Source organism: Triticum aestivum, chromosome 6D (assembly GCF_018294505.1).
Source record: "Triticum aestivum cultivar Chinese Spring chromosome 6D, IWGSC CS RefSeq v2.1, whole genome shotgun sequence".
Lineage (NCBI taxonomy): Eukaryota > Viridiplantae > Streptophyta > Magnoliopsida > Poales > Poaceae > Triticum > Triticum aestivum.
This window is the reverse complement of record NC_057811.1, coordinates 131,588,226-131,608,581: the sequence shown is the minus strand read 5'-3', so window position 1 is coordinate 131,608,581 and position 20,356 is coordinate 131,588,226. Positions and strand designations below refer to the sequence as shown.

Below are 20,356 nucleotides of genomic sequence, written 5' to 3'. Positions count from 1 at the left end.
TCTCTTGTGTAGATGGAATATCTCCTAGTTGTTATTACCCGTAATTCCTTGCATTACCTATTGTTGTTTATCGTTGTTGTGATAGAGCATAGGCTTATGTGCTACAAAACCATTGACTTGCATACTTATGAGTATACACTTAGTAAGCATCCACAACTGCTATGAATAATTAAGGTATATACATCTAACCATAGCATTAAAATATGGGGTCCATATTTATTCCACGTGCTATAACTCATAAATTTGGGGTTTGGTTTTATGTCACTTCAGCCTCCTTTCCTAGAATTATTCTAATATAATGTTCTCCTCTTAATCATCAAAGATGGCTAAGAAATTATCTTGTAACTTGTAAGGTCTCATCACTAACTCAAGTGTTCAACAGTTTGAGAAACATTTTATTTTGAAAATGGTGGGAAAACATCTCTCGATCCCCGCACCGACTATGTGTGCAACTTAATTTACTACAAATAACAAATCACACAGACGCATTTATAAGTTATCTGTCGCATTTCCGGGCATATGATTTATAAAAGTACAAAAAGAATAAAACATATCAATGATTACTGTGGAAGCATGGAAGGCCCGCCATTTCATGAAGGGTGTGCACAGACCATTGTGCTTGTTCACGAAAGACCAAGCGACATCTTTTTACCAGCAGGAGCAGCTTGGGCCTGTTGTGTAGACAAGTGCCACTCCTCCACACCCTTGCGGATGGAGTCGCTATCTTGGTAGTCATCACGGAAGGTCTCAAGATTGTCGTTCATGTTGGCAAACAATGACACGACCAACTCGTGATGCCATCTCTCCACGCGAGGGAAGCCGCAGTACTTGCTCCCGAAATCATCCATGTACTGCAGATCAAAGGAACAAAAAAATACCCCGAAGGTAAATATCTTGATCAGCTAGCTAGGTATGAAAGCGTTTTTTTTATATTTACTGTGAGGCAAAGCCCCATAGCCCTTTATTAAAAAATAGGGAGAACTGTACAAATAGAAGTAACTATGTACAAAAGCTAAGAAAGGAAAAGGACCTACCTATGCCTACCTGAATTACAACAAAGTACCAAGCCAAGCAAGCAACTTATGTTTATTACTATCTTTAAACCTATGAGCTAGAAGAGATATATCATGGATGAATTTGCACCTCCAGGCACTGAAAGTGGCTCTCTCTGCTCTGAAAGTTCTGCCATTCCTTAGAATCCAAATATTCCATGCTGCTGTTAGCATAAACACAAATAAGAAGGGATGCTTGAAGCTGGACCTGGCATGATGGATACACTATTGGATATCAGAGCTCCTAGACCAATCAATGCATAAATAATTCCACACCCTGGAGCTAAAACTGCAATTGAAGAACAGATGAATCATGTCCTCGTACACATATTCATTACAAATGAGACAAAGGTTGTCTTCCTGGCTAGATCTTCAATGCCTTTGAACCAACATATCCTTGGTGTTGAGTCTGTCAAAGAATAACAACCAACCAAAAACCTTGATCTTCATGGTGCACCTACTCTGCCACAACCATTTGCAAGGCTGGATGGTAGGCGAGTGTGAGTGCATTATTGTGTAAAAGCTTTTGGCAGAATAATCACCAGACTTGCGTGTCCATACCCAAACATCTGGAATGCAGGGGTCTCTGTTTAAATTCAGAATCCACTGTTCAAGCACATGCAGCCCTGATGCAGCCTCATGAGATAGAGGCAAATAGAACATGGAGAATAAATCCTGGGACTGAAGGAATTCTTGGACTCATATCTTGTCATTATTGACAAAAGAAAACAACCGAGGCAATCTCCAACACAAAGGCCTTGAAGAGCCCCCAGTGTGCCAAGCATCAGTCCAAAACAGGGTAGAATCTCCCATATTGATGTGCACTGAGGCAATGGCAGTATAAGCATCATGCGGTTTTAGCACATCCCTCCACCAGAAATAGCCAGTTGGGGTGGTGGCATGAGGAACCCCAAGATCATAGTAACTGTTCCATATCAGAGCCACCCAAGGTATATCAGCCTTGTTATAGAATTTATGGAGGTGCTTGAGGAGAAGGGCTTTATTTTCGATGTTTAGGTTAATCACCCCAGGGCCTGCTTTGTCCTTTGGCCTGCAGACCAGGTCCCATGCAGCCAAGGATTGCTTTGGAGCATCACTATTGCCCCTCCAGAGGCATTGCCTAAAAATTCTATCTAGCTGTTTGATGATCCTTGGTGGAATTTGTAGACTACACAGGAAGTATATTGGCATTGAAGTCAGGACAGAAGTGAGTAACTGAAGACGAGAACCTTGATTCAACATAGAAGAACTAGCAGTCAGCCTCCTCTCCAGACTGTCAACTAGGGGAATGAGGTCAATTATCCTGGGTCTGGTAGTTCCCAAGGGCAGTCCAAGGTAGGTGAAGGGAAGCTGACCAATTTTACACCCAGCACAGCAGCCAACCTAGTAGCTTCACTTTCCTCCATGTTCAAGGGTATCATGGAAGATTTTGCAAAGTTCACCTTCAAACCAGTGGATTGCTGAAAAGTATACAACATGTTCTTAAGGGCAGCAACCTCCTCTTCTTTGGCTGACAGGAAGACAATTGTATCATCTGCATATTGGATGATCGGAAAATCCACATCATGAGATGGAATAGGCAGAGATAGAGATCCATGGGCCAACATTTGGTTTACCACTGATTGCAAGAGATCTGCTGCTAGAACAAAAGCAAAGGTGAAAGAGGGTCACCCTGCCTAACTCCACACTTGCATTTGAATTGCTTCCCAGGAATACCATTGAGCAGAACCGAAGAGGAGCTTGTGGAAAGAATTTCCTTAACCCAGCCCAACCACTTATCATCAAACCCTTTATGTTTAAACATCTGAAGAATGACCTCATGCTCCATAGTATCAAAGGCCTTGGCAAAATCCAATTTGAGAATTATGGTTTGCCTTTTAGACTATTTACACTGATGAATATACTCAAAAGCCCAGGCTAGGCAATCCTGTATTGATCTTCCTTTCAGAAACCCATATTGATTCTTATGTATGCACTTTAATATAACTTTCTGCAACCTGTTGGCCAACAACTTTGTTAGAAATTTTAAGCAAGTGTTGGTGAGGGATATAGGACGAAAGTATATGGTCCTTCAGGAGAGATGGTCTTTGGGATGAGAGTGATGAGAGAACCATTGATGTTTTCGAGAGATAATTTCCTGATGTCGCTTGAAGCTACGTTGGTATTCCCCCAAAGAGGAAGGGATGATGCAGCACAACGGCGGTAGGCATTTCCCTCGGATATGAAACCAAGGTTATCGAACCAAGCAACACAATGTAAACAACCCCTGCACACAGATAACAAATCCTCGCAACCCGACGTGTTAAAGGGGTTGTCAATCCCTTCCGGGGTATGGCGCCACAAGATAGGCAAACGGACGTGAGATAAAATTATAGTAGATTGATAGATCGAACGCCAAATAAAATAAATAGAAATAAAATGCAGCAAGGTATTTTTGTATTTTTGGTTTAGTAGAGTTGAAAATAAATGCAAGGAAAAAGTAGATCGCAAAGGCAAATATATGAGAAGGAGACCCGGGGGCCGTAGGTTTCACTAGTGGCTTCTCTTGAGAAAAATAGTAAACGGTGGGTAAACAAATTACTGTTGGGAAATTGACAGAACTTCAAATAATCATGACGATATCCAGGGAATGAGCATTATATAGGCATCACGTGCAAGATTAGTAGACCGACTCCTGCCTGCATCTACTACTATTACTCCACACTCGACCGCTATCCAGCATGCATCTAGTGTATTAAGTTCATGGAAAAGTGGAGTAATGCAATAAGAACGATGACATGATGTAGCCCAGATCTATCTATGTAGAGATAGACCCCATCGTTTTATCCTTAGTAGCAACGATAGATACGTGTCGTTTCCCCTTCTGTCACTGGGATCAAGCACCGTAAGATCGAACCCACTACAAAGCACATCTTCCCATTGCAAGATAAATAGATCAAGTTGGCCAAACAAAACCCAAATATCGGAGAAGAAATACGAGGCAATAAGAGATCATGCATAAAAGAGATCAAAGAAACTCAAATACTTTCATGGATATAAAAAGATAGATCTGATCATAAAATCAAAGTTCATCGATCCCAACAAACACACAGCAAAAGAGTTACATCATATGGATCTCCAAGAGACCATTGTATTGAGAATTCAGAGAGAGAGATGAAGCCATCTAGCTACTAACTACGAACCCGAAGGTCTACAAAGAACTACTCACACATCATCGGAGAGGCACCAATGGAGGTGGTGAACCCCATCCGAGATGGTGCCTAGATTGGATCTGGTGGTTCTAGACTCTGCGGCGGCTTGATGAATATTTCGTCGACTCCCCTAGGGTTTCTGGAATATTGGGGTATTTATAGAGCAAAGAGGCGGTCCGGGGGGCACCCGAGGTGGGCACAACCCACCAGGGCGTGCCTGGGCCTCCTGACAACCAAGATGGAAATCAAACACAATAGGAGTGGCGCAAAGGGCTAATGCTAGCATTAGCCATGTCATCGAGGCGCACTGTGGCCAATCTTTGCGTTGTGCCTGGACAATCGTGTCGTCGGAGCAGGCCTGCTATCCCAGAAATATCTCTCCTTTGTTTTTCCCACACGCAACCTCCTCTCCCCACTCCCCATCGAGGGTTGTTGCTGCCGCCGCCGCTGCCCCCATTGATCCTCCGGCGCTGGCCACCGAAGGAAGGCTGGCTTCACCGGCAGATCTTTTCCTCTTGGTGACTTTCTCGTAGAAAGGTTCAGCGCTGTGCCTCTCCACGGTCCCGATAGCAAGGCGGGCGCCACCGCCAGGTCTCGTCCCAAGGAAGCCGCAGCAGGACAAGCACAATCCAGACAACGTCGATGCGGTCGTCGGCGCCTCCTCCGCCGCGGGATCGAACGGGCTGGTGGAGAGGAGCGCGGCTCTACGCCCTCCTCAGTCGAGGGTTGGACGGAGCCCTCAGCTGCAGGGAAACGGCCGATGGAGGTGAGCTCCTCCTCGCCCGCCGGCCCTATGCCACCGCCCTCCACACCCTTTTCTATTTGCGAATAGCTTCAAGCCTAGCCACAGGAGCAAATGTTTCATCAAAGTCAATCCCTTCAATTTGAGTGTATCCTTGAGCAATGAGACGAGCTTTGTTTCTGACAACTTGACCATGCTCATCTTGTTTGTTGCGATATATCCATTTTGTGCCTATTATGTTGTGCTTGCGGGGGTGAGGACGCTTGACAAGTTCCTAGACATTGTTCAGCTTGAACTGTTGAAGCTCTTCTTGCATAGCTTGAACCCATTCAGGTTCCATGAAGGCTTCAGCAACTTTCTTAGGTTCAGATATTGAGACAAAAGCAAAGTGCCCACAGAAATTTGCTAGTTGTGTTGCTCTTGAATGAGTGAGTGGACCAGGCGCATTGATGCTATCAATTATCTTCTCAATCTGTACTTCATTTGCAACACGAGGATGAACTGGACGAAGATTTTGCTCTTGCTGATCATTGTCATCGTTGGGAGGATTGTCTTCGGGCTGAGCATTGTCTTCAGGTTGATTAGGTGCAGAAATGATAAGTTCCTCTTCAGGCTGTGCTTCAGACGGTATGATATCTCCAGTTCCCATTAGCTTGATGGATTCACTGGGTGGAACTTCATCTAGCACATTTGGCAGGTGCTCTCTTTGCGAGCCGTTAGTCTCATCGAACCGCACATCCACAGTTTCAACCACTTTATAGTGAAAGAGGTTGAAGACTCTGTAGGAGTGCGAGTCCTTTCCGTAACCGAGCATAAAACCTCCATGTGCTTTCGGTGCAAATTTTGAAGTGTGATGTGGATCCTTGATCCAGCACCTAGCACCAAGTACTCTGAAGTAGCTGACATTTGGCTTCTTACCAGTGAGGAGTTCATACAATGTTTTCTTCATAAGCTTGTGAAGATAAACACGATTGATGACATGGCATGCAGTATCAATAGCTTCAGACCAGAACTTTCTGGGTGTCTTGTATTCATCGAGCATCGTCCGAGCCATCTCAATGAGTGTTCTGTTCTTGCGCTCCACGATGCCATTCTGCTGAGGGGTGTACGGAGCTGAGAACTCATGAGTGATGCCTAATGTATACAAGTACCGATCGAGGCCGGTGTTCTTGAACTCTGTGCCATTATCACTCCTGATATGCTTGATCTTGATGCCATAGTTGTTCATGGCACGGTTGGCGAAGCGTCTGAAGACATCCTACACTTCAGTCTTGTAGAGAATTATGTGAACCCATGTATATCTTGAATAATCATCAACAATGACGAAGCCATAGAGACAAGCAGTTGTAGTGAGAGTAGAGTAGTGAGTAGGGCCAAATAAGTCCATGTGTAGCAGCTTGAAGGGTTGAGATGTCATCATGATTGTCTTCGAGGGATGCTTGGCCCTAGTCATCTTTCCAGCTTCGCCGGCACCGCACGAATGATCCTTCTTGAACTTGACGCCCTCGATGCCTATGACATGCTTCTTCTTTGCGAGAGTGTGTAAGTTCCTCATGCCAGCATGCCCTAGCCTCCGATGCCAGAGCCAGCACTCTGAAGCTTTGCAAGAAGGCATACGACAAGCTGTGGCCTTGTTGAGAAATCTACCATGTATAGATCATCTTTCCGGTACCCTTCAAAGACTAGAGACTTGTCAGATTCCATAAGTACAAGGCAATGATATTTCCAAATATCACAATCATGTTCAAGTCACAAAGCATTGAGACAGATATTAAGTTGAAACCAAGGGATTCAAGAAGCATCACTTTATCCATGTGCTGATCCTTTGAGATTGCAACTCTACCTAGACCCAATACCTTGCTTTTACCAGTGTCAGCAAATGTGATGTGACTCTTGTCAGATGGACGTAAGGTTGAGTCCATGAGAAGACTTCGATCACCAGTCATATGATTAGTGCATCCGATGTCCATAATCCATTCTGAAGCATGAGGTGTCATACCCTACAGTACAGTTAGGGGGATAGGCTTCACCAAGAGTATTGTGAAGCATAAACATTTGACGGGCAAGAGGATTATCAAAGCTCAGATCAAGATTAGGACTGATAGGATGATTGGCAAACGATTCAGGAACAAAATACACAGTGAGACCATTTGGGCATTTGATCTTGCGCCCTACAAGATATTTTAGGTCCCCAGCAATAGCATCAGACGCCTTTGATTTCCGGCTGGAGACCTTTCCCTGCAAAAGAAAGTTAATTCTTCTTAACCACCCACATCTTCAGGGGTGGCTTAGAAGCAATGAGTCTAAGTGCAGCATCTGAGAACTTCGGCTTTGGAGCCCTAGCAAATAACCTTGCAGGAGATGAATGATACTCATATGAATAAGCAAAAAAGTTCTTAGTCTTATGAACATAGCGGTTTGAAGAAAAACGCTCATATTCATAAGTCTGAGTATGGTTTCCCTGCAAGACATTGGCGTTAGGGTGACTCCGGTGAATCCTCTGTCTGTATGAAGCCTTTGGGCCATATGAAGCCTTTGGTCTGGGATTTTTCTTCTTCCCAGGTGATGTCATGATGACATTCACAGGAAGATTCTCAAGACAACTTTTGGGAACCCAGATCTTCTTCATAGGTGGCCCATTCCTGCAGTTAGTACCAATATACCTGGCAAACACTTCACCATTCTGATTCTTAAACAGTTTATAGTTTGCATCAAAGGATTCATCAATGATAATAGGGTTAGCATAGGTGAAGCCAGATAAGGTGGATGGATCCACTGAAGGTCCCTTTGCAGCAACCCATGTGGTTTTGGGGTACTGCTTAGGCTTCCAGCAGGAGCCATCAACATTCATTTTCCTCTCGAACCCAACACCCTCTTTCCTAGGGTTTCGGTTCAGAATCTGCTTTTTGAGGACATCGCATAGTGTCTGATGCCCTTTGAGACTTTGTACATCCCTGTTTCAAGCAATGTCTTCAACCTAGCATTTTGATCAGCAATAGTAGTGGTATCCTCAGCAAAGGGGTTAGTTACCACATCAGCAGTTGAAGATATTGCAACAGTAGCAGCAGTAGAACATTCAGCAACAGAAGTAGCGTTATCACGCTCAAGGCATTTTAGACATGGTGGTTCAAATCCTTCCTGAGCGGAACTGGTCTGTTGAGCGCGAAGTGACTCATTCTCCTTTTGAAGATCTTCATGAGTCTCTCTCAATTTCTCAAGCTCTTACTTCCTTTGAAGATAATCATAGGAGAGCTTTTCATGAGTTGTTGAGAGCGTTTCATGACGACTTTCAAGTTCCTGGTACTTAACATGAAGATTTTTATGTCTTCAATTAAGGACTGAGAACGGGTCATTTCAGCGTCCAACGGGTCATCGCTTTTATCTAACAGTTTTTGAGTATGTTCCATAGCTTTCTGATGTTCAGTTGCAATTTTAGCAAGTGTTTTGTAGCTGGGTTTGGATTCACACTCAGAGTCATCTTCACTAGATGTTTGAAAGTAAGCATCGCGTGATTTTACCTTGGCACCACGTGCCATGAAGCAGTAGGTGGGAGCATATTCGTCCGTGTCATTAGCTTCAGCGTTGGTGACGGAGCCATTGTCTTTAGTGTTGAATATGGACTTGGCAACGTAGGCTGTAGCTAGAGCCAGACTTGCAACGCCAGAGTCGGACTCCTCCTCAGACTCCACCTCCGCCTCCTCAGAAGCAGACTCCTCCTCTGAATCCATCTCCTTGCCGACAAAAGCACGAGCCTTGCCAGATGAGCTCTTCTTATGAGATGAAGACTTGGATGAGGACTTCGAAGAAGACTTTGAGGATTTCTTCTTCTTCTTGTCATCAGAATCATATTCCTTGCTCTTCTTCTTCTTCTTCTTGTTCTCATTGTCCCACTGTGGACACTCAGAGATGTAGTGTCCAGGTTTCTTGCACTTGTGACATGTTCTCTTCTTGTAGTCATGAGTGGAAGCCTCGTCATTTCTTGAGCTGGATCGTGAAGACTTTCTGAAGCCCTTCTTCTTAGTGAACTTCTGGAACTTCTTCACAAGCATAGCAAGTTCCGTTCCAATGTCTTCAGGGTCATCAGAACTGCAGTCAGATTCTTCTTCAGATGAGGAAACAGCTTTTGCCTTCAAAGCACGAGTTCGGCCGTAGTTGGGACCATAGATATCTCTTTTCTCAGATAGTTGGAACTCATGTGTGTTGAGCCTCTCAAGTATATCAGACGGATCGAGTGTCTCGAAGTCAGGGCGTTCTTGTATCATGAGGGCAAGGGTGTCGAACGAGCTGTCAAGTGATCTCAGTAGTGTCTTGACGATTTCATGCTTGGTAATCTCAGTGGCGCCGAGAGCACGAAGCTCATTTGTGATGTCAGTGAGGCGATCAAACGTGAGCTGGGCATTCTCATTGTCGTTTCTCTTGAAGCGGTTGAAGAGGTTGCGAAGAACACTAATCCTTTGATCTCTCTGGGTTGAGACGCCTTCGTTGATCTTGGAGAGCCAGTCCCAGACTAGCTTCGATGTTTCCAGAGCACTCACACGGCCATACTGTCCTTTGGTCAGATGACCACAGATGATGTTCTTGGCAGTAGAATCCAGTTGAATGAACTTCTTAACATCAGCAGGGGTGACACCTTCACCAGTCTTGGGAACACCATTCTTGACGACATACCAGAGGTCGACATCAATGGCTTCAAGATGCATGCGCATCTTATTCTTCCAGTAGGGATATTCAGTTCCATCGAAGACGGGGCAAGCAGCGGAGACTTTGATTATCCCTGCAGTCGACATAGCTAAAACTCCAGGTGGTTAAACCGAATCACACAGACCAAGGGAGTACCTTGCTCTGATACCAATTGAAAGTGCTAGTTATCGACTAGAGGGTGGGCGTGAATAGGTGATTTTTATGAAAGTCTTCAAAACATGAGAGTTTCGAAGACAAACAATAGAAATGAACCTATTGATATGCAGCGGAAGGTAGACTACACTAGGCAAGCCATAGTCAAGTATTCAATGAAGTGAAAGTGCGAAGACTAATAGCAGCTAGGTAGTACGGATCAGGATGGAAGATGGTATGAAGCCAAACAACGATAGAAATCACACAGTGAAGACAAATAGGTAAAGCAAACAAGCAATTACTTCACGAAGACAAACTGTAGGTAAAGAGAGGGAGAGGATAGAACCAGTCACTTGTTGAGGACACATGATTTGTTGGACCAGTTCCAGTTGCTGTGACAACTGTACATCTGGTTAGGGAGGCTGAGATTCAACTCAGAAGACCGCGTCTTCACCTTATTCCCCTTGAGCTAAGGACACCCAGTCCTCGCCCAATTACTCTGGTAAGTCTTCAAGGTAGACTTCCAAACCTTCACAGACTTGGTTCACCGGTGATCCACAATGACTCTTGGATGCTCAGAACGCGACGCCTAACCGGCTGGAGGATTCACAGTCCTCAAGTGTAACAAGTCTTCAGGTCACGCGGACAGAAAGACTTATGAGATGCCTAACACTGTTTGGCTCTGGGTGTTTGGGCTTAGTCCTCGCAAGGATTTCTCTCTCTCAAAAGCTTCGGAGGTGGGTTGCTCTCAAACGACAAAAGCCGTGCACTAACTCTGAGCTGCCACCAATTTATGGTGTAGGGGGTGGGCTATTTATAGCCACTAGGCAACCCGACCTGATTTGTCCGAAATGACCCTGGGTCACTAAGGAACTGACACGTGTTCCAACGGTTAGATTTCAAACACACGCGGCAACTTTACTTGGGCTACAAGTAAAGCTGACTCATCCAGTTCTGGATAAGATTTGCTCTCATTGTCTTCGCTCGAAGACATAGGATTTTGGTTGAGCATCACTTCAGTCACTCTGACTTTGTTCACTGGGACCCCACTTAACAGTACGGTGGTTCCTACGACTCAACAAAGAAGAAAAGGAAACAACGAAACAACTAGGTCTTCGCGCTCCATAGTCTTCACACAATGCCTTCTCTTGTCATAGTCTTCAATGTGAATATCTTCACATACCACCATCGTCTTCAATGTCTTCATACATTTTTAGGGGTCATCTCTGGTAGGTAAACCGAATCAATGAGGGACTACTACCTGTGTTATCCTGCAATTCTCACAAACACATTAGTCCCTCAACCAGGTTTGTCGTCAATACTCCAAAACCAACTAGGGGTGGCACTAGATGCACTTACAAAGTTTAAATGGGCCGGCCCAACTAAAGGCCCGCAAGATTTTGCAGACCATAATGGGCCGGCCCAGCTAATGGCCCATGAGATTTTGCGGACCATAATGGGCCGGCCCAGCTAAAGGCCCACAAGATTTTGCGGGCCATAATAGGCCGACCCAGGTAAAGGCCCACAAGATTTTTGTGGGCCATAATGGGCCAGCCTAGGTGAAGGCCCACAAGATTTTTGTGGACCATAATGGGCCGGCCCAGCTAAATGCCCACGAGATTTCGCCAACATTAATGGGCCGGCCCAGTTGTTGGCCCACAAGATTTTGAGGACCCTAGTAGGCCGGCCCATTAAATAGTTGCCATGTTTTGGGCCAAATGTCGGCCCATATTTGATCCGGTCCATTAATGGCATGCCACGTTCCGGGCCTAACAATGGCCCATATGAGATCCGGCCCGGTAAAAGCCTACCACGTTCTGGGCCAAATTACGGCCCAGATCAGGTCCGGCCCTTTAAGAGGCTTTGGGCTAAATTATGGCCCATATCAGATTCGGCCCGTCAACTGGACGCTATGCTTTTGGGCCCACTTGCTAAAGGCCCATTTAGTAATTTGGCCTGATATTAGTTTCGGCCTGTTAAGGGCCCGTTTAACATTTCGGCCCTATATTAATTTTGGCATGTTAAAAGCCCGTCATATAGTTGGGCCTAACTACGGCCCGGTTTGCACCCGGCCTACTCGCAGCCGATAATCCTATTGGGCCAAACAAGGACCGAGACAATTTTGGCCTGTTAAAAGCCCGTGATTTGATTGGCACAATCATGGGCCGGGGTCCATTTCGGGCATCTGCCGGCCCGTGAGCTGTTCGGCACGTTTCAGGCCCAACCTACTTCTTAGCCTCCTAAAAGCCCATTGAGTTTTCTTGCGAAAAGAGGGTCGGCGGTTTACTCGGCCTATTAAAGGCCCAAATCTACTAGTGGGCCAGTTTACATTTAGGCCTTCTAACGGACCAAGATGACGGGGCCCATGATGCGGGTCATACATCGTGATTGCATGACGGCCCGATTATGTACCGTAATTTTACGGTTTGGCCGGTTTACTGCGAAGACAGGATATATATACAGTAAAGTAACTGCAGCATCGTGAATAAGAAAAAACCTAGACTATACAATAAAGAAATTACGGCATATTACATCCACTGGGCATCAAAGTTCGCCACCGTGATAATAAAGCACAAGCAGACAACAGATTACATACACGGGGCATCAAAGATCGCCACCGGTGCAACTAAACATGCCGACAAAATAATATACAAAACCGACAGCACTTCAATAGAGTTCAAGAAAGGTTAGCCCTGCTGGGGAGCTGCAGCGCAAGCAGCTGAGCAAGCTGACGAGACTACGCTTGTTTAACACTTATATCCTCCTCACTCTGAAAGATAAACAAGCAGACAGATGACAGGTTTTCCACATAAAAGTATCAGTGCTGACAATTCATCACATTTCATACTGACGAATAAAGTGACACAGTTTAAAATTGCATTAACACAATATGGTATTGTTCAGGTCAAGACATGGTAGAAAATGACATTGTGAAGGAGTTGGCAGCTTCACGGCACCACTCGATTACAGATCAAGAACTCATAAGTATCAATGGTTAGTGTGCTGTCAATTTATCCCATTTCAGATTGGCAAATAAAGAGACGGTTTAAATAATAGTAGAATGATATGACATTGTTCATAGTTAAGACATTGCAGAATATGACATTGTGCTGTAGTGGGTAGGTTCACCACACCACTGGATTACGGATCAAGAACAGAAGCATACATGCAGTGCAAAAGAAGATCACTTGCTCTGTATAGTTTAATTTACATGGTATGAAGAAGGAACTTGGTTGTACAACTGAAAACTTAAATTGAGAAGGACAAACTTTTGTTTATGAACTACATAATAAACTTTAAACATGCAATTTAATGCAAACACCAAAAATAAACAGCTGTTGCAGTCATGCCTAACCAAATATACACAACAAAGTTTGAAGGCTTGAGAAGGACAAACTTACATTATTGGTGAAGGCAGGCTCTATAAAGCCCTTGTCCATGCTGATGGGGGGGCAATTCAAGAAGTTTACCACAGAATCTTCTTCATAAGCATTGCCTTTATTCTACATTTTGTTAAGAGTAAATATAGATGTGACAATATAAGAAAAAATGGAGAATATTTAAGATAAGATGAAGAGTGATGCTACATAACCAAGTAGCTATAAATGTAAGTACAGCGATACAGGCAAAAGGTACAGCCAAGAGCAATGCAGAGCTAAACTTCTTCAGTACCATCGGTGTTATCCAACCTTATGGTAAGAGTAAATATAGATCTTATGTGTAGAAAATGGAGGGCAAAGGAAAATAAGCTGCAGAGTGATGGTACATGAACAACTACCTGTCAATATAAGTACACTGATAAAGGACATCAGGTACTTACAAGAACAATGCAGAGCTAAAAAAATTCATTGGCATTGGATATATTCTACACTAATGTAACCATTCATACAGATCAGATAATTTGGAGCGAACAATTGATAAGCAAGCTATCATGCATACTGCTGTCACATAATGAACCAGGTATGTATGCAAGTACAGTGATACAGGACAAATGGTACTAACAAGAGCAAAGCAGCGGGCAGCATATTTGCGATATCCTGTCGTTCTTTTCAAACCGGAATTCTTTTTCGAGCAGATTTCCTGCAAAAAAGATCCGTAAGGCACATGCGGAAAAGTAGAAGTTCAAATTGTCATGCGATATCATAGACAGTACCTCATCCTCGGAACGAGACCAGTGCATAACAAGGTTTTTCCATTCAATGTCTTCTAAATTTAGCACAGGAGACTTCACCAGAAATTCGTTTATAGACTTGCCATCAAAGTGTGATTTCCTCAGGTAACACCAATACTGCTGCAATGCTTCCTTGAAAAGCGCAAGCAAGCTTTGCTCGTCATGACTATCCAGATTGACCCTCGCCTACTTACAACAATGTAATGTAAATCATTGATGTGTTCAATCAGCAGAAAACAGGAAAATAATCACCATGAATAATAGCACTTACACGTAAGTGGGACAGGAAGATGTGAAAATGGTGTTTGTCTTCACTATAATCTTCCCATGATGGGAATATATGCACGTAGTCCCTAACAACATTGAAAGCATTGTCTTTTAAACTGGGAATAACTGGAATGGGGTTCCAATCTGCAGGAATTGGCCGTCTCTGCAGTTGGGATAGGTCTTCGGCCGGTGGACTTGCTGTACTTTTTGCTGGAGTGGGATTTTTCTGTGGTACGGCTGGTGCTATGGCAACTGAAATCGGCATACCTTTTGCTGGAGTGTAGGTCCTGTGTGGTGCGGCTAGTGGTGTGGCCAGTGAAGTATGGGTACAGTCTACTGGAGTCGGTCCTACGTTTTGTGTCACTGGTTGTACAACCAATATAAGTGGGGTGCTGTCTGATTTCTCCGGCACAACCACGTTTTTCAAGGACTTTGCTGGTGCTCCTTCAGGTTCGGCAATCACCCTCTTCCTTTTTGATGTCTGATACACAAGAACAGCATTTGAGTGGAAAAACATGGTATGATGACAGATGGAATATGTATTGATAATGGATGGGGATGGCATCTCGACATATATGATGAGTAAACTAAGCAGATGGCGGTGCAACAAAGTAGAAGAAATGCAAGACAACATATGCAAGATACGCGCAATCAATAAAACCTTGCCAAATTAGAACAGGCACCTTGATGGGTGAACAGGACAGGCCATCTGCCTTTGACTCCTCGAGGTTAGAATAGTCATTAGGATCATATTCTGAACAAGAATCAACAGGTGGGGAGCGTATGAGTTTCATTGCATCCAGAATGGCACTCAATGCCTTGGTGCCAATTTTGTAAGTCATTGCGGTGTTTAGCTTCAAGAGTGGACTGCTGCTAGTGCGACACAAAGCAGCTACACAGATCATAGTGTAGATATAACGGGAAAACCGTAAGCATCAGAGTAAAATCAGCAAAGTGGAACTTGCTGGAATATATGTGCTAGTATTGCCGGTACGGCTAGAAAGGCTTCAGATACCAGCTCTCTTCAACTGAAGGTGCGGTACTGTTAATATCAGTGTAACTCTCAAAGGCGACACAGCTCCCCGCATTTCCTTGCTATTCTTATAGGATTCAAGTGGGCAGGCCACTACAAATCCTATTCCCATGTTTACAAAATCCTACGAATCAAAGAGGCCCGAAGAGTTCAAAGTGTCCATACCAACCGACCGTATAGACCTCTACACTGCAAATGTCCCTGCTCATCTTCACTACAAGGAACATACTGTACTACTATCATACTCCCTCCGTTCCAAAATATAAGTCTTGGTAGAGATTTCCACTATGGATCACATACAGATGTATCCAGATACATTTTAGAGTGTAGATTCACTCATTTTGCTCCATATGTAGTCCATGGTGGAATCTATACAAAGACTTGTATTTAGGAACGGAGAGAGTACTTATTAAAGAAGAACGGAAGAGGAACATGCTAAAGAAGAGCAAGCAGATTTTGGATAATAAAATGTTCGTTGCGCAGTGCCCACACATGATGAACCAGAGCGCATTAAGAAAGCAACTCCCTGCTGTCTCTCTATATGTGGTGCACGTGCTTTTTCGAAAGTAAAGTAGGAACATTAGTTGACCAATTAAATGTTATCTGTTTTAGTAATATCAGCATCATATCAGATTCGTACTTGAGCAACAAGTTTGGAATTATGAGTGGCACGTTGTTTAGCTTGATGGATTCAGGAGCAGTGCTAAGCAGGTACGATGATGGTACTGAATATAAAGGCATGTCTGCATGCAAGTCGCGTGACTTTTGTCATTTGGGTCAGTCGACCATTTCAGGCGGTTGGATGAAGATCCTACGTCTCCTAACCCTTCTTCTTCCTCGTCTCTGATTCTTCCCATACAGAACACCGCACGGGCCGCCGGCCGGACCACCGGCCCCCACCGCCTGTGTTCCTCCGCCACCCCCACCCCCACCCCCACCCCCGCCCCCACCCGCGTCGAGTTTTCTTTGTTCGGCGAGGCCCCACCACCGCCCCCACAACCAAAGTCCCCACCCGAGCCCCTTCGTTCGCACCGGTGAACTCCGGCGAGCTCTGAAAATCGACTGACCCAATTTTGAAATTTAGTCTACTGTGATTTAACTAGTGTGGAATATAAAAGGGGAAAACCATAAGCATTGGGAGTATAGTGTTGAGCGTGACATGGCGGATATGAAGGTGCAAACCGGATAAAGGCAACTTCGCAACCAATGTTTGCTTTCAACTAGCAAGTAAGTGATGGACAAGAAATCAGAGTAAAGCAGTGGCGATCTATTTTCTTGCTGTGATAAATAAGTTGAGCAGATACGAAAGAGTACCGCCTCTGGTGCGGCGCCGTGTATGCATCTGCTGAGAATTTGACGGTGCTGCGGTAGCGATGGCTGTCGGCAGCGTGGAAGCAGATCTAGGAGGGTAGACGGTGGCGGCGGGGCGCGGTGGACGAGACGGTCATAGGAGCGGCGCCGGCAAGGTGGACGACGGCGGGGCTGAAGCGAGAGGACGTGATGCAAGGATCCCTGTCCAAAGCCGTGGATGAGAGAGGTCGATCTCTTGTAATGGACGGCGGCGTTGGGGTATCAGCTCCGGCATGGTGGAGGAGGACGGCGGTGGATGGGGTGGCGGACGGAGGAGGCTGGGGTGGAGAGGGTGTTTTGGCGCCCACGGAGTACGAATGGGGAAATGGAGGTGGAGAGGAAGGGGGAACCATGTCTTCAGGGCGCGCTTGTCTCAAATGCGAGGAAATTTACAAACTTAGCCCCCGTTTCAAATTCCCTACATCACAGCAATATTAGTCGATTGGGGATAGGATGGTAATCTCGCATACACCAAATATTTGCCGACAAGAGTTTGTTTTTGGCGCCCACCGTGTATAAATCGGGGAGGGTGTCGATTTCGGCCGAGGACACACTGTGTTTTGGCGCCCACCATGTATGAATCCGGGTGAGAGGCGGTTATGTCACGTTTGAGTGAAATTACAAACCTACCCCTATCGAAACCTATAGAAATTGAGCAGATAGGCTTTGCGTGGCAGGGATAGGCAGTAGTAATTTCCATCTCGCAGATTTTGGTTTCGGGCGGTTACTGCGACTTTCCCCGCTTCGTTCAAATTTTGAAGAGTGCACGTTTACCGTGCCAACTCAATTCGAATCCCGTTTGTATTCTATTTTTTTCGGGCGGGATCCATGTTCGATTGGAATAAAATTCTATATACATCATTTTTTATATATACTTTCAAAAGCACAACAAGTTACAAATACAATGATCTCAAAATCATAAGGTGGAATTCAAAAAATAAAACCAAATTATGTTCTACTAAAATGTATGAATCAGTAATATCTACATATTAAATAACATAGATGCGCGTGAATTCATATGAGTATGCATGTTTGATAGATCAATTTTGGTTCGAGTATGGATTACATGTATCATCATCTCGAATTCAAATATTTGAATCCCTTTTATGTTCACTCCTTTCACGCCCATCTCTCTCGCATGCATGCTCCTTCATATAGCTATCACTCTCTTGTCTCCAGCTCACCCGCACGCTCACTTCACGTTTCTCCTATCCTCGCAAACATGGTCTCTCGACGTCTCCCTTCAGAAGTGTCACACTCTCCCTATCATTATACATTACACGGTTTTCATTATCTCTCACGTCTCTACCGTTCTCTCGTATCACTAGGTACCTAAGCTTTCTTTTTCACCGCCACACACACAGTCTCCACTCGTCTTTCACTTTGTCTTTCTCTCTATGGGATTCTCTCACACACCCTATATGTCTCCAGATATGAATCATACCACTAAAATTACTCTCTCTCTCTCCTGTAGACACAACATTTGTTGCGGTCTCCTTTTCGTCTCCATCCCAGACTGACATTATTCATTTGTTTACCGATCAGACAAACTCCCCCCTCTCTCTCTCACACACACACAAACTCCTGCTTCCACTCCCCTTCCCGACTACCGTCTCTCTCTCCACACACACAAAACTCTCGCTTTCGCACCCCCGACTCGTATTTCTCTCACAAACATTTATCGACTAGCCTCTAGATAGGTTTATACACCCGCACACTCGTGCTTCCACTATCGCATACATGTCTCTCTCCCGCTCCTTGTATCTATGTAGATTTTTCTTCCCTTCTTGAGACACGCCCTCTCGATCGTGCACACACACACTATCGCCTCATTTTAAGCTGATACCTCTCGCACACACACTCTTTGTGTCTTTGTCACACATGCACTCCGTCCTCCTCCTCTCTCCCTCTCTCTCTCACACACATGGGCTTTTTGCAACAACTAGCAAGATGCCCATGCGTTGCACGGAACATCAAGATGCATTTGTATGAGTAGTTTATCTTGTGGGAGAAAAGGATGAACAAGGGAAGGCCTTATTTGCAAGTGTGGAGAGGGGTGTGGGTATCTTTTTGCAAAATTGCCATAGTTTCCTTCCTATCCGTCAGATATAGATCGGACGGCCTATATTGCAGGATGGCAGGCACACGATCATCACCGACTATGCTTTTTATAAGAGTAGGGATAAAAAACAGAGTTGGTGATGATGGTGGGCCTGCCATCCAACAATATAGGCTGTCCGATTTATATCTGACGGATAGGAACGAAACTATGGCAATTTACCCGCACTCCTCTCCACATTTGCAGATAAGGCCTTCCCTCGTTCATCCTTTTCTCCCACAAGATCTTGATGTTCCGTGCAACGCACGGGCATCTTGCTAGTAAGAGTAGAAATTAGACATATACCACTTCTCGAATCTTGAAACCAACAACATTCCTCCCTTATCTCATCAAAACCGCCAAAGGAATATATTTGAGTGAAACATAACATTTTTTTAGTGATATACGTATTTCAAAACTAGACTTTTTTCTATCAAATTGGTGAATATGTATTAATCTATTTTGATCATGTGGCAATGCATTGGCACATTGCTAGTAGTTATTATAATTTTTTGGACACCAGACAAACGGTGGAGTACATATACGAAGAGAAGAGGTGCACGCACGCAGTCGGTCTCTCGCTGTCTCCACACATGAGTGTTACGTAAAGGCAACGTTAACAAATAAACCCTAAAACCCTAGGTGCACGATTGCTGCATTCGCGGGTACCGGGTACGTGGTGGAGCGCACCTTTGTAGGAATAGTCAGCTCGCGTGATAATTTGATCCGTAGGAGTTGATGGTCGGGACCACAGGTGAACGACTTGGAGGCGGTAGCTCGCCAGTTGCCACAGATTGAGTAGCCACGTTTAAAATATCATTTTTAGCGGGGTTAAGAGTTCTGATTTTCAATGGCGCATTATAAGTACTAAGTAGTTTTTTAGAACGATTGGTATGGAGCGAAAATGGAATTCATAGGACTACGTACCTCCTTGGCAGGCGGAGGACGAAATTTTTTCAAGGTGTGGCGACATGCCACACTATTGCCTACCGGCCGTGACCCGTAAAGGAGGCAGAGCTGGGCAGCTGGCTAATGTCGTGCTGCTCGCTACTACCGGGCCCCAGCCGTAGTCCTTCATGCTGGCTCAACGCCCAGCCCACGGCCGCCGTTGGCCGTCTCGTCATCCGCCTCGTGCTGGCCTGGCCAGCCACCACCGCGCTAGGAAACAAAGAGGAAAACGTCGAAGTTTCGCTAGGGTTGATGCGTGTGCCGAAGTGCGTCTCGGGTCGCTGGCTGGCGTCATGCGTTCTGGTGCGATCCATTGTAAATGAGAGTGGCGAGAAACATGGGCCTGCGTCTGCGTGGCCCATTCCAGCAAACGGCGACTTTAGCAATACAACGAGTCAACAAGGCAACGAGCGTACCCAGCCAGCCGATAGCACGTAGGTATACTATTTTTTTGCACCGCATCAAGGTATGGCGGCTGCCACCCCTCGCCCACCGGGGTCCTCCGCCAGTGGCTTGGCGTATGGTTGTATGGGTTTATGTTGCGAGATGTTGAACCTGGTAGTTCTAGGGCAAATACTATGGTTTAGATTTAGATGTTGGTTTTCAGAAATGAAAATCGGAAGGGGGAAACCCTTCTTTGATTAAAAAAACTACTACCTCCATTCTGGTTT

The 20,356-nt window shown here is 45.0% G+C and overlaps 1 pseudogene; it reads right to left on the bottom strand.

Moving 5' to 3' along the window:
• Positions 1 to 623: 623 nt before the first annotated feature.
• Positions 624 to 20,356, bottom strand: part of LOC123142528 (flavin-containing monooxygenase FMO GS-OX-like 9) — a 73,079-nt pseudogene continuing 53,346 nt past the window's right edge.